This window comes from Notamacropus eugenii, chromosome 7, assembly GCF_028372415.1.
Source record: "Notamacropus eugenii isolate mMacEug1 chromosome 7, mMacEug1.pri_v2, whole genome shotgun sequence".
Lineage (NCBI taxonomy): Eukaryota > Metazoa > Chordata > Mammalia > Diprotodontia > Macropodidae > Notamacropus > Notamacropus eugenii.
In genome coordinates this window covers 3,403,879-3,417,914 of record NC_092878.1, presented here as the reverse complement: position 1 = coordinate 3,417,914, position 14,036 = coordinate 3,403,879, and positions in this window count along the sequence as shown.

Genomic DNA, 14,036 nt, shown 5'->3' with positions numbered 1-14,036 from the left:
ATCACTTCATACAATCATACATAAAAATCTTTGTCAGTTGCATACTGACTTTGTTTTATAGTATAATATTATCTATTTTTTGTTTATTTTACTAAATATTTTCCAATTACATTTTAACCTGGTCCAGCTATACTCAGAAGTGCTAAGGGCCACATATGTCTGCTAGACTTTGTGTTTGACACCTCTAGTCTAGAGGAGACAGCACAGAAGGCAGAACCTTGATGAAGAACTTTTACACTTAGGGCTCAAGTGCCACAAATTACATTTGGAGCAAGAGTGCCTTGTGTGTATGGCAGGGAGGGGGAGAAGGTAGGAACCACCCCATAGTAAAGAAACAAAAAAATCTGCAGCAGAGGTAAAACTGTGTGCTGGTGGAGGTGGGGGAGCTAGCTGGAAGGTAGTGAGAGGGGAGCTTATGCTATCCCACCATGTGGTAGTTTCTTAGCATGATATTCTTAAAAGTTTTAATCCAATGAGAAATTCTAGGAATCAGGGGGAAGAAACATGGCAGGGAATATTTGGGTGAAGGTCAATGGAAGGAGAAACAGAAGTGACTTTGCCATTGAAGCGTACTACAGACCACTTGGCCAGAAAGAGTCTATAGATGAGGACTTTCTGAAATAGATCCCCATTCTTACATAGAGGCCTGATATGGTGCTAATGGGAAACTGCAATGATTCAGATATCTTCCGTAACTTTCTCACTGTTGAAAGCTGATCATCTGATAACTTCTTGATGTGCATTAGTGATCATTTCATCCTTCAAAAAATGGAGAAATCAACAAGAAAAAACTTTTTGGATCTGATTCTTGTTAACAAAGAGGAATTCTGGTTGCTAGAGTACAAGTGATAGGAACCCTAAGGGAAATGTGACCATTTTATCCTTGAATTTGTGACAAGAGGAGAGGAAATCTGGATATAATGTGATATATACCATTGATTTTTTAGTGAAGCAGAGAATTCTGTAAAAAGATGGGTCAAAAATGCTCCAGGAAAAGGCAGCCCCAGAAGGATGGGAGAAACTCAAAGATGAAGACACAAAGAGAAACAAATCTAGCAGAGAAGAAAAAACAAGATTTGTTTGAAGAGACCAATGTGAATGCACAGAAAACTCATCCACCAATTCAAATATTTTTAAAAGGAATATTCATATGATGGAAGAAAGGCCAAGTAATAAGATAAACATAAGAATCTGAGATAGTCTTATTAAAAAGTATCAGAAATGTTGAAGACTGAGATCTTCAGGTAAAGGAAGCTAATGGGAAAGATTTTTTTAAAAAATAATTCTATTAGGAGAAAACGGAAAAAACAGAAAGGATTGGGACCTAGGTTAGAGTGGATGACATGATGATAGCTGATAAAAGAAAGAAGGAAGAAGGACTCTTCTATTCTCCTGCCAAGGAGAATGGCCTTTGCATTGGAAGTGTTGGAATGAAAATGATTAATAAGCAACTGATACCACCTAACCGCCTTTGATGAATTCAAATCAACTGGGCTCAGAGGAATTATAGACTTAGATCTTGAAGGAATCAGCAGATGTGATTGTTGGGTCATCATCAGTGAAATCTGAAAGATCACCAAAAATAAGGACGATGCCACTAAATCAGAGAAAGGTAAATGTATGAATTTTCCAATAAAACAAAAAAAGGGGGGAAGAAAAGTCAGTAAACTTGAGGCAAAGCAGCTTGACTGGTTCCTGGGAGAATTCTGTGAACGATCATTAAAGACATGGTTAGGAGCCATATCAAAAAGAAAGATTACAAAGAGGCATGACTTCAACAAGGACAAGTCGTGAAAGACTTTTGTCATCGCGTCCTTCAGTCGTTTCAATCATCTCCTACTCTTTGTGACTCTATTTGGGGTTTTCTTGGCAAAGGTGCTGGAGTGGTTTGACATTTCCTTCTCCAGATCATTTTACAAATGAGGAAACTGAGGCAAGCAGGGTTAAGTAACTTGCCCAGGGTCACACAGCGAGGAAGTGTCTGAAACCAAATTTGAACCCAGGAAGAGAAATTTTCTTTATTTCATGTCTGGCACTCTGCCCATTGCATCACCTAGCTGCCCCATGATAGACTAATTTCCTTTTAAAAAAATGATAACTTATCTTTCTCTCACACCATCTTTCTCCCTGAGAGCCATCCCATAATTAAAAGGGGGGGGAATGGCTCAACAAAACTATTTAACACAATGAAAAAAATTTGTCATTTTGTACAATGTTTCATGCCCAGAACCCACCACCTCTGCAAAGAGGGGAAAGAAGTACCTGTTCATATTCCTTCTTTCCTGCCAAGCTTGGTCATTATACTTTGCCAGTAGCATCAATTATTTTTTTAAGATCCATTTATATTACTAAAGTCATTTTCTATATTGCTTTCCTGGTTCTGCTTGCTTTATTTGCATCAATTCATGTAAATGTTCTTACGCTTCTCTCTATTAATCATATTCGTTGTTTATTACATGAATAATAATATCCATACGGCACAGCGATATTCCATCATGCTCATGAACTACAGCTTACTTAACCATTCCTCAGTCAATGGGCATCTTCTTTGTTTCTATTTCTTTGCTACTGTAGAAAATGCTGCTGTAACTATTTTGGTGTATGTAGGTATTTTCTGTTTGCCATTGATCTCTATGGGGTATATTTTTAGCAGTAGAACTATGGAGTTGGATATGAGTATTTTGGCCAATTTCTTTGCATATTTCCAAACTTATTTCTTTCTTATAATAGGATTACTGTAGACTTGGCCTGGAGGGGAATGTATGGTTATAATTTACCTGGATTTTAGCCAAGTAGCTCCTACTCTTCTTATGGAGAAGATAGAAAGGCATGAATTAGATAATAATTCAATTAGATGTGTTTAGAACTGGTAGGATGACTGGATTTGAAAGGCTGCTTGTTAGCAGTTTAACATCAACGTGGTAGGAGGGTTCCACTGAAACCCCCCAGGAATCTGTGTTGGGCCCTGTGTTGTTTAACATGTTCAGCAGTGACTTGGGAAGAAAGAACATGTGACATGTTCATCAAATTTGCAGAGAAGATAAAGGGAGGGATACTTAATACATTAGAAGACAAAGGACAGGCCCCAAATGATCTAAACAGATCAGATTATAGGGTTGAATGTAATAATCTGATCTGAGTGAACCCATGGAGTTCCAGCCCTTTGGTCTTCATGTTTGGAGTTTTCACATAGATGTATAATATATCATATAAATATCTGAGGATGTGGTGCATAAAATAGGAGGAGGGGGTAAGAAGAAAAAAAAGAAAATGAGAAAAAGGAATGGGAAGACAAGAGAACAAGGTGAAGAAAGTGAAGGTGTAAGAGTGGGAGGGAAAAGTCTTATCTTGAGTCTGATAGAAATTTTTTAACGAATGCAAAATGTCCTGCCAGTCAACTATTTTGAAAATCTGAGGTTCTTATAATGCTTCAAAGGAAATTGCTGCATTCGAGTGTTCTGTAGGGCATAATGATGTCTTCTCAGAGGAGAAAATTTCGAGGAGGATCAACCCACGCTATTGCCTGACCTTGTACATGATATGGAGGAAATGGCTTGACAGATACTCATTTTATGAAAAGCCACATCATACAGCAGGAAGAACACTGGATTTAAAGATCCCTCACTAAACATCTCTAGGCCTCAGTTTCCTCATCTGTAAATTAAGAAGATTGGACCAGGTAATGTCTAAGGTCTCTCCTAGCTTCATGATCCTCTGAACTAAATAGAAATGTGAGCTATTCCTCCTTTCTTCTTGGATACAGGGACCTCAAAGAAGAAATAAAAAAAAAAGAAAAAATGAGGCCAAAGTTTATGATGACTTTAATGGTCATATACACATGATAAAGACAGGAATTGGGTAAAACAACGGGAGAATAATGAACTTCTTTTACCTTCCCCTACTTGGTTTTACCCCAGTCTCTTCCTCATTGTCCAACTTATATGCAGAATGGGCTCTAGAATCAAGAACCTTGCCGGGAGATAAGGGTGTCTTAGACCCCAAGAGCCCTTGGGCAGATTCTTTTGGAGGGGAAGGTAGCCACCAGAATGAAGGCAAAATAGGTATAATCTAGACATGGTAAATAAATAGGGGTGCTTTATCCTAAACTAAAATGAGGTTTCTTACAAAAAGATCCCAACTCCAGACTATGAAGTTTAGTTCTTAGATAGACTAAACTTGAGGGTACTAGCTGTGAAGCTAGAAGACTCTACTTTTGGTTTAAAGAGTTTGGCACCTAGGGCAAATCATCTCCTACTGGAAATAAAAGGTTATTTTATCCAAGACTCTTAAAGCAAAACAGATTGTTCTAAAGATGGGGGATGGGGGAGTAGGAAGGAATTTTTTTCCCCCAGGAAGACATTTGAAAGTCCCTGGCTGATAACTGTTCAATTAAAGACTTGGGGCTTTAAGTCAAAAGATTATAATTCTTCTCATAAGGAAGAAACAGCACCAAAACCAAGGATTCAAACTGAGTACAATATTGAAGCCATGATAGACTTTAGACTAATTGCAAAAAGTCTCTTGATTGTTTTAGCAGTGAATTGGAGTGACATTGCATAGGGAATATTTGGATTGTCTGAGGGTCCCTGGCCATGCTCTGTGATCAGCAGAACTGATTCTAATCTGTAAGTTCAAGCGCCTCAAGGCTTAAATGGAGGGGGCTTTCAGCTAAGCCCCTGAGGAGTAATCATCCTGAGGGGGGGGGAATGAGGAAGTGCTCTTGGGGCCCTGGCCTCAGTTTTTTCCACACCCCCTTGACCAGGGAAAGACATATTGAGAATCCAGGTGTCTGGAGAGTTTGAGGAAGAGAAGAGAATGAACATTAAGTGCCTACTATGTGCCAGACACTGTCATGAGTACTTTCCAAATATTGCTTCAGCTGATCCTACCTGGGAGGTAGGCTCTTTGAAGACCCCCACTTTACAGTTAAGGAAACCAAGGCAAACAGAGGTTAAGTGACTTGCCTAGGATCACACAGCTAGTAAGTGTCTGAGGCTGGATCTGATACCAAGTCCTTCCTGACTTCCAGCCCAGGGCTTTATCCATTGTACCACCTAACTGTCTTCTGGACACTTCATGAGCACTATCCCTAGAAAATCTGGTGCTAGTGTATATGTCACAGACTGAGGATGGATTAGAAATGATGAGGGAAGACAGATTTGAAGTTCTACAAGAAATGGTGCAGAAAACACCTAAGAAGAACATCTCTAGATCTTCCAAGACATGGGAGTGACCCTTTTGGCCACATGTGCTCCAAATGTGAGCCCATTTTCCTGGACTCTATCCATACTGGTGGGAGAGTATCACAGACTTTTTGGGGGATATTGTAAACTGATCACTTAATTATATAGCCATTTCTAAAACCCATTTAAATGTGGCTGGCTAATTGATAGTAACTAGTAATCACAAGAGGAAGCTCCATAGGTTGGGAGTTACAAATTGTAGCATTAGATAGACTCTTTTCCCCCAGCCTCTAAGAGTTATCCCTAGAGACCTGAGAGGACATAGCAGCCTTATTGGACTCCCCAGTATATCAGGGCTAGTCACTATAAATGTATTGATACTATTTAAATAAACAAGAAGAGAAAGAAGGTCTTGAAATTTCTCCATGTGTTAGTTGTTTTCTGAAACAATAAATGTTATATCTCGAATATTAATGCTCAAACAACAGTTTAGAGAATACTGGCAGAAGATGGAATAGCTAAGCATGGCTCTTTGTGATCATTTCAGCAACATCCATAATTGTGGTCAGTCCAGGAAGACACTGGAATGAAGTTAAGGATTTCATTAGGCTTCCTGGCCCATAGCAACTTATTGTATAGGTCCAAGTTTTTACCCCTCCCCTGCTCCATGTGCACCATAGAAGGGCAGTTGGTCTAGAGGAAGGCATAAGCTGTCCATGGCCTTGTATTTGGATGCCATTTACACTGCTGGGAGCAAGCGGATAAAAGGAGTTTTTATGCAAGATGACAATATTCTATTGTCCTTCTTTTACTCTTTTCAAGTATTAACAAGGACCAAGTGAAGCCACAGGGAAATGTTTGCTTTTTATTGTATTTTGCAATTTGTCCAGGACAAAAGAAATAGCTTCAACTTAATTTAACTTTCCTTCTCCCAAAATATTCCAAGAGCAGAGATGCCTGCTCGAAATGATACACCTCATTTCTATTACCCAAAATGCACTGAACAAAGATCAGTTAGAGCCCAACACCCTCTGCTTCCATTCAGCATTGGCTGTTTCCAAAAGCTTAGATCCCAAACCATTTCCCCCATATTCTGACTTACCCTTTTTATAGAAGTAGGCAAAACTGAAATGGTGTTATCCTTCCACTGGGGCAATGTCTCAAATTCCTTCCATTAGGTATTCCTTTATGTCAAAGGTCTAAAAGCTGAGGTTAAATGATTAGCAGAGAAGTATAGTAAATAAAGCTTTTAATAGATCAGAGCTGCTCAGACCAAGATGGTGGCTCTTATCTGAGACTGGAATAAAATGAGGTGCTTGAAATCTGTCTAACAATGAACAAAAGATTTCCTTGGTGGCAGCAGGGGCTGGACATTCAGAGCAGGGGAAGGATGCTCCCTGAATTGATGCAGCTCAGTGTAACTCGGTGTCACTCTTGGTCACGCAGCCAGTCTGTAGGGTTAAGCCCAAGGAAAGAGTCTTTTGTATCCTGATTGTTTATGTACTTAGGTGACCAGGAAGGTAAGCCAAGGACTGGAGCTTTAGTTTCCTGAGCCACTTTAATCCCAGGCATATTTCCATATCCTTTAAAGAATAAAAAGACATTGAGATATTGCTCTCACTACAACCCTGGTATTAGCTTTCAACACCTTAAGAAGAAATTAATCTATCATGGCAGAAAACAGGTGTAAGAGAATTTGACTTAGGTTAAGTAAGTTTTCTTGAGGAGATAAAAGAAAGGTAAAATGTCTACACAGTGTAGTAGATACTATTAGGGAGGGCAGGCCTGAGTGGGGGATTACATGGAGACCTAGTTATAAGGTGTCTGGAGCAAGGAATGGGGACGGAGATACTATATGAATAAGCAGCTAGGTGATACAGTGGAGAGTGTTGGACTTGGAATAAAGGAGACCTGAGTTTGAATCCTGCCTCAGACATTGAGTAGCTGTTGACCTTGGGCAAATCACTTAATATCTCTCAATCTCAGTTTCCTCATCTGTAAAATGGGATTAGTAATGGTACCCACTTCACAGGGATGTTGTGAAGATCAAGTGAAATAACATACATAAAACCCTTTGCAAACCACAGAGCCATATACATGTGTTAGTTATTATTATAACCAGACTTTGCCAGAATCTTGGTTATCCCTAGAGATTATGGCCCTATTCCTACCTACATATATATATATTTTAAAAGCTATGAAACTATTGTGTGTGTGTCCGTCCTTCGTTGCCTAAGAAGACCACGCCATCACAGAAATGATGACATGACTTTCACTTGGCTTTGTTTTGAGTGAGGGAGGGCTGTGCAGGTCACCAGCCTCACTTCTCCTCCAGAGCCATCTGAATCCAGTGACCAGATATTCATCAGGATGACTGGAGATGAGCCAGGATGAGGCAATTGGGGTTAAGTGACTCGCCCAAGGTCACACAGCTAGTGAGTGTCAAGTGTCTGAGGTGAGATTTGAACTCAGGTCCTCCTGACTCCTGCACTGGTGGTCTATCCACTGCACCACCTAGCTGTCCCCTATTTCAATATACTTTTATTTTAAAAGAGGTTACAATACTAAGCTCAATTCCATTCTGCCTTTGTACAAGCTACAAATGCTTACTTAGCAGCTGAGATGCAATCTTTAGAAGCATATTTGAAAAATGAATAAAAATCCATATAAAATAGATATTCAAATAGTTTCCATAGGAACACAGATAAGTGTGACCCCATCTCTTAGTCTTCCATTACTGAAATTATCAAGATGGAAGATTGAACATTGAACACAACTGGGAATGTTGGTACCTCTGAAAAATTTAGATAAGTGAAGGGAAAAATACAGGCATGGAGAGAAATGACTCTAGGACACTGTCCAGTGAGGGATAAACAGAGACCCCAAGATGGCTGTCCATTGAAAGAAACTGTTGGGACTGGAAGCTCAATTCCGTGTGGACAGTCTTGGGCAGGTAAAAGTGGGACTTCTAAATCTTAGAGTCTTACGAGGCCCTCCATGAACAGCGGGGGTTCGAGAAGGTCAGACCGAGCTAGCTCGGCTAGCTCGGGTATTTCTGCCTCTCCCCCGGAGATACCTGATGGGTGGAGTCTCCCTGCCCTCGAGGTCGTCCCGGATTGGAGCACACCTAGTTACCTAACAGCACGGTATTGAGATGCAAACTGTGTGGCTGAAGATTGAGTAGGATTGAGGAAGCCTAAAAGCTCTCTTAGCACGTGTGGAGCCAAAGAGAAAAGTAGGGCTCCGCTTCTTTTCTTTCCTCTCTCCCCTCCCCCTCTCTCCCCGCTTATACTTCTACTTCCAATCCCTTAAGCTTAGCCTTCTTAGGAAATCTCCCCCTCTTCGTCCTAAGAAAGAAGACCCCCTGCACTTGTAACCGAAACCCTGTAATAAAGCTCAACCCCTGTTTGACTCTGGAACGTCCTTTCTCTCATACGTGCATCCGGCGTGGCCAGCCGAAGACCTGGACAGGTAAGAAAGACTCGGGTAGCCCAATACAGGCCTCTAGGCTTGGCAAGAAACTCTGGGATACTACTGTTGGGAAGTTCCTACAGGGGGAATCCCACCCAAGATACAGAAAGGCCTTGGGATCATGCTTTTACTGGTCCAAGCTGGCCTTCATTTTCACTGCCCCATGGGTGGCTTGAAATTAAGAGTAGCCACAATGTGGGTGGAGCAATCCATCCTCCAGAGTCTTTGTCTTACACTCCTGTGACCCTTCCAATTAATCAGTCAGGAGGTGTTCATTAAGTGCTTTCTACATACCTTTTCCTAAGCACCTAGAATACAAAGAAAAAGAAAAAAGAGACCCTGTTCCATAGGAACTTTGATTCTAATGGGACATGGAGAGAAGAAAGATACAACGTGTACATAAATAGGTATATGTTAGCTACCTAAAGAGCAGATGGAAAGAAATCTTCAGGGAAGGCTTTAGCAACTTGTGGGACTGGGAAAGTCCTCTTATCAAAGGCAATTTTTAAATTGCATCTTGAAGGAGACCCGGGGTTCTATGAGATTGAAATGAGGAGAAAGGGATTTCCAAGCATGAGAGATGGCTGGTACAAAGGCAAGGACCTGGGAGATGGAGAAGCCAATGGGTCAGTATGGCAGGACCATAGTGGGCCTACAAGGGAGTAGTGTGTAAGAGGTCTGCGAAAGTAGGAAGGGCCCAGGTCCTGAAGAACTTCCAATAGCAAACTGAAGAGTTTGTGTCCTGTCTCAGACATAACAGAGAACCACAGAGTTATTTAGCAAGGGGTCAGAGGTGTCAGTTGACGTGGTCAGACATAATTACCTTGGTTACCATATTGAAGGAAGATGGATTGTCATGGGGGAAGACCGAAGTAGAGAGTCCAGCTCAAAGGCTTTCACAATAGTCCTTGTGAGAAATGATAGGGGCCTGAAATAGATGGTGTCTATGTGAGTGAAGAGAAGGGGACACGTTAGAGAAAGAAACTATAAGATTGGAGATGGACTGGGATATGGAGGGTGAGTAAGACCCTGGAGTCAAGGATGACAGTGAAGCTGCAAACCTGAATGACTGGAAGGATTGTGGTACCCTAGAACAAGAAGTTCAAAAGAGAAGGAGACAGCATATGAGAAACATAGAAAAGGGGGGAATATGGGCTTTGGGAGAACGGTGTTACAGCGATGGAAATCTAGGTGTGGCAAGCCAGAACTGGACAAGGAGCGTGGATAGTTATGCTAAACAGTGGAACAAAGACAACCCAGGGATAGGGCTGGTGGCCCAGGACTCATATGAAGTGTATCCATCCTCCTCTCCCCTGTAGCCAGAAATATCAGCACCCAGAAAAAAGGCACCAATTATCCCCATCTTTGTTTCACCTCTCTCTGATCTAAACACTGATATTCAAAGAGGAAATAAATGAAACAATACATATGATTTCAGAAGTAGGAATTTATTATCCATCAGATTCAGGGGCAGTGAATGAATGAAAAAGTATTTATTGAGCATTTACTATGTGCCAAGCACTTGATAAATGCTGGAAATACCAACAGAAAAAGTCAGATAGTCCGTTTCCACAGAGCTCGCACTAATTGGGGAGATAAAAGACAGAAGTAAATCAATTGAAGAAGTCCTAAGTAGTGGCATGTGTGCCAAGATCCAACAGTCATCAGGTTCTAGAAGTAGGTCAGATGCCAATGGTAGGGTAGAGTCAGGGAGTCCCTTTCATTATAATGAAGAGATATGTTGACTCCCAGCTCCTCCAAGATATGATCAGGCAATCTAACCAAGAAAGCAAAGGGCAAGCAATATTTTCATCTCACAGAATCCCAACAGCAACTTCTCACTGTGTCCAGACTTCTGCCTCTTGACCGAACCCACATGAGTGGTGTGGAAAGGGGGTGTGGAGGGGTGGAAAGGGGGAAATAATTCAGGTACTGCTCTTTTCCTAAGCTATTATTTAAAATAATGTGGTCACTTGACGGCACCCTCGTTGATCTTGATCCCCTTGTATAGTCTGTAGCCTGCAGCAGACCTTTTAAATGAAATTGCTTTTTTTTTCTAACCTAGAGGAGTTGTGAACCATAAAAGCTGTGAGTTCATAGCTTCTTACTTAGACTTGTGCTCTGTAACAGTCTTAGATGTTAAAATCACACCTTGAACTTTCATAGTATTACTATATAGTGCTTCCTCTGCCAAAGTCCTCTGATGTCTGGTGTTCTGGTGGGCTTAGCAGCAGGTCAAATGGTAAGACTGTTTACAGGAAGTAGTGGTGAATTGTGCAGAGAGACACAGTGGTCTTTAGGGCACAAGAACAGAAGAGACGATGGGGCTTGGTGTTTCTCCATCTTACAGAAAGGATGATTGTAGCTGACTTCCTATTCATCCAACTGTGTCAACAGTCATGTATGCTCCATAGCAAGGGGATTCTAGAGGGGCCTGGCCTATAACCATAGGGAAGGGGAGAATGAGCTGGAAAATTGGGGGTTCTGGGTTTCCTCTGGTGGTACTGGGAATAGGAGGAGTGAGAAGTTGTTAGGAAGGCTGGGGAGAAAGGCTCACTGCAACAGCTGTTCTTGCTGGGCCTTCCAGGGTCCACTGGAATCTGGCCAACATCAGTGCAGTGGTTCTGTCTCTAAAGCTGCTCTTTGTCAGGTCCTTTATCCAGGGGAAGCGCTTGGGCACTCCACGTGGAGGAGGCACCCTTCCTTCGTGACTGAATATATTCAGGATCAGAGATGTCTTCAGGGCTGCCACCAAGAGCCAAGACCTGGAGATTCAGCTCTTGCCTCTGAAATCAACTTCTGCCTTAGCTAAAGTCCAGCTTTCTGCAAGAAGCCTTTCTTGATCCCCCTCAACGTTGATGCCTTCCACCTGTTGATTACGTCCAAATTACCTTGCATGGATCTTGTTTGTACATAGTGATTTGTATGTCATCTCCTCTGTAAATTGTAAGTTCCTAGAAGGAAGGCACTGGTTTTACCTTCTTTGTATCCCTAGAGCTTAGCATAGTACCTGGAACACAGCAAGCACTTAATAAAAGCTGGCTGACCCATGAGTGTGTCATCTGATCTCTTTCAGTCTCATTGTTCTCATCTCTAAAATGGAGATAATAATAATGTCTACCTCAGAGGGTTCCTGTGACAATCAAGTTCCTATATATGTATATGTACACACATATATACATATGTACATACACACATAAATACACATATACAGTTTTATATGTGTATGCACATATGTATATAGAGTATATATCTACATGTATGTATAATACACATAGATACACACTTAAATATAGTGCATATATATATTATATATGACATATATATAACACATATATACATACATATATAATGTATAGCTCTCTTCTCCTAGAATCAGCTTCACAAATAACAGTTATTAAGAACAGCCAAAAGTAGCACTTGGAAGTTTGCAGAGCCCTCTATATACACATCCATACACATGTGTATATAAACAGCTCTATACGTATCTCCACATATGTGTGTATGTATATATCTCCTCCTGCATATAGGCATATACACATATATTGCATGTACATGCAGTATACATATATATCCATCCCAACACACATGTGTATAAACAGATATATGTATGTGGATATATGCTTATAGTGCTTTGCAAACCTCATAGTGTAAATATTTTCTATTCATATCCATATTATTATTAATGAAGCTGATTCTGAGAAGGGAGCTGGGTCTGGCCCCTTCACTATGGCATATCTTCAAAAAGGTCTTCCATGATCCAACAGCAGCCCACAGATGTAGTCCCAAATAACTTCACAGCAAAAGGGAGACATCATAGAGCAACAGAAATTACTCTGATTTTGGAGTCAGAGAACCTAGTTTCAAATCCCAATTCTGCTACTTAGGGCCTGGGTGATCTTGGGAGGTAAGTAACCTTTCTGTGCCTCAGTTTCCTCATCTATAAAATGAAGAGGTTAGACAAGATGACCTCAAAGGAAACTTTCTGCCCTAATATCTATGATCCTAAGTCATGTAGCAGCTATACAGAACAGAAAAAAACATTCAGGCATAGAACAGGGGAGAGAAATCCTTCTTGTAGAGAGATTCCTTAGCACATATCCCTTTAGAGTATGGTCTAAAGTCTTTTGGCTGGCTTTATAGATTCCCTAACGTGCTGTCTTCTTTACTTAATCAGATAATTGAGTTTACTTACAGTTGGTACTTAATTTTAATGTCTCTGGTTCCTTTCTTCTGCAGAGATGTCCCCTGTCTTTAACTTTTTATTCTCCACAGAGACAGCAACCCTCTTTTGACCTTCCTTGTAATGAGGAACAATTCTCTTTGAAAAGGTGGCAAGTTCTCCATGGAGTACGTTGTGGGGATCTCAGAGCAATAACTAAAGATCGCCAAAGGGGAAAAGAGATGGACTTTTCAAACACCTAAAAACTGGTCAAGAGTGCCACCTTTTGGAAATAACGTTCTCTGAGAGCATGTCTGTCCCCAAACGTTCATGAGATGGAGGGTAGAAAGATATCAAAGGAATGTAGATTTGGGTCTGGAAAGGACCTCAGAGGTTATCTGGTCCTTCTCCCTTAATATTACAGATAAGGAAACTGAGACCCAAAGAAACTATATCACTTGCCCAAGGCTACCTTGTAGTAAATGGTAAAGCTGAGATTTGAGCCCAGATGTTTGGAATACAACTCCAGCTCTCTTTCAATGATGAAATTCATATATAATATGGAAAGTAGTATTCACAGAGAACACACACCATGAGAAATCTCAAAGCCATGGCCAGAAACATTTGGAGCTTCTGTGGAGGTTGGTTATCATTGTGCAATGGGTTGGTCATCATTGTATCTACTGGAAGATTCTTGTAGTTCCTTGGAAGGAAAAATCCCCACATTCTGCATCAGTCATTTCTGAAGAGGATCTGAAATCTCACACACTCTTCAGCTCTTCAACCAGCCACCATGGGTTAAAATTGGAAGGTAGATTGGAACTTCTTTCTAGGAGGAACTTTTGAGCAAGGACATAGAATCAACTTCAAGGGATAGAAATTAGAAGAGTTTGATTCTGTTTTTGTTTTCTTGATCAAAGAGAATGATCTTTGGATTGGGAAGGACAGATTAAACAATGACTACCAGGGAATGGATCTCCAAGTCTAGTGGGTTAATAGCAGGAAAACACTTCAGTACAAGTCACCAGGCCCAGAGCAATAAGTCATTGAGTACTGAAAGATTTGGCAGATGTGGTTGAGCCATTGTTGTGATCTGTGAAAGACTATGGAGAACTGGAGAGGCAGTGTAGGATTAGAGGAAAAGCTAGTGTCCCATTATTTTTTAAAGGAAGAGGACAGAATCTACAGACTGTAATCTGTTGAGTTTTACTTTGATTGTT